Raw genomic sequence first — 1,880 nt, 5'->3', positions numbered from 1 at the left:
GTGAGTGTGTGTGTGTGTGTGAGTGTGTGTGTGTGTGTGAGTGAGTGAGTGTGTGAGTGAGTGTGTGAGTGAGTGAGTGAGTGAGTGAGTGAGTGAGTGAGTGAGTGAGTGAGTGAGTGAGTGAGTGAGTGAGTGAGTGAGTGAGTGAGTGAGTGAGTGAGTGAGTGAGTGAGTGAGTGAGTGAGTGTGTGTGTGTGTGAGTGAGAGTGTGTGTGTGTGTGTGTGTGTGAGTGAGAGTGTGTGTGTGTGAGTGAGAGTGTGTGTGTGTGAGTGAGAGTGTGTGTGTGTGTACATTCAGTGATGCTTGAAAGTTTGTGAACCCTTTTCTATATTTCTGCATAAATATGACCCAAAAGATCTTCAGATTTTAACACAAGTCCTGAAAGTAGACAAAGAGAATCCAATCAAACAAAGGAGACAAAAATATATATTTTGTCATTTAGTTATTTTGGAAAATGATCCAATATTAGCAAAAGTATGTGAATCTCTAGGATTTGTAGATAATTTAAAGGTGAAGGTGCGAGTCCATCTGTTCAGAAGTGTTTTCAATCACTGAGATGACTATCAGGTGTCAGTGTGTGCCCTGTTTTATTTAAAGAACAGGGATCTATGAAAGTCTGATCATGTTTGTGGAAGTGAATCAACGGAGATCTCTGAGAACCTCAGAAAAAGAGTTGGTGTTCCTCATCAGGCTGGAAAAAGGTAACAAAACCATCTCTAAAGAGTTTGAACTCTGCAAATCCACAGTCAGGCAGATTGTGTAGAAATGGAGGAGATTCAAGACCACTGTTAACCTCCCCAGAAGCGGTCAACCAACAAAGATCACTCCAAAAACAAGACTTGTAATGGTGTGCGAGGTTGCAAAGGAACCCAGGGTAACTTCTAAGCAACTAAAGGTTTTTCTCACATTGGCTGATGTTAAAGTTCATGAGTCCACCATCAGGAGAACACTGAATAACCAGAGAGCTGCAAGGAGAAATAAAGAAAAGCCACTGCTCCAAAAATAGCATCGCTGCACGTCTGCAGTTTGCTAAAGATCATGTGGACAAACCAAAGAGACCATGAGAACAAAATATAACTTTTTGGTTTAAATGAGAAGCATTGTGTTTGGAGAAAGAAAAACACTGCATTCCAGCATAAGAACCTCATCCCATCTGTGAAACATGCTGGTGGTGGTGGTAGTATCATGGTTTGGGACTGTTTTGCTGCATCTGGTCCAGGATGGCTTGCCATCATTGATGGAACAATGAATTCTGAATTATACCATCAAATTCTGAAGGAAAATGTCAGGACATCTGTCCGAGAACTGAATCTCAAGAGAAAGTGGGTCATGCAGCAAGACAACGACCCCAAGCACACGAGTCCTTCTACCAAAGAAGAACAAAGTTAATGTTTTGCAATGACTGAGTCAAAGTCTAGACCTCAATCCAACTGAAATGTTGTGGAAGGAGCTGAAGCAAGCAGTTCATGTGAGGAAACCCACCAACAACACAGAGCTGAAGTGGTTCTGTACTGAGGATCGGGCTCAAAGTCCCACAAGCCGCTGTGCAGGACTGTTATAAGAAACATTGCCTGCAGTTATTGCTGCAAAAGAAAGTCAGACCAGATACTGAACGCACAGATTCACATACTTTTGCACCACACAGATATATAACATTGGATCATTTTTCTCAATAAATAAATGACAAAGTATATATGTTTGTCTCATTTGTTTGATTGGGTTCTCTCTATCAACTTTCATGACTTGTGTGAAAACACACACACACTCTCACTCACTCACACACACACATAGACACACACACACACACACACACACTCTCACTCACTCACAAACACACATAGACACACACACACACACACACTCTCACTCACACACACAC

The sequence above is a fragment of the Sinocyclocheilus anshuiensis genome, unplaced genomic scaffold, assembly GCF_001515605.1.
Source record: "Sinocyclocheilus anshuiensis isolate Anshui unplaced genomic scaffold, SAMN03320099.WGS_v1.1 scaffold1031, whole genome shotgun sequence".
Lineage (NCBI taxonomy): Eukaryota > Metazoa > Chordata > Actinopteri > Cypriniformes > Cyprinidae > Sinocyclocheilus > Sinocyclocheilus anshuiensis.
The sequence above is the reverse complement of the archived record's forward strand: the minus strand, read 5'-3'. Positions refer to the sequence as shown.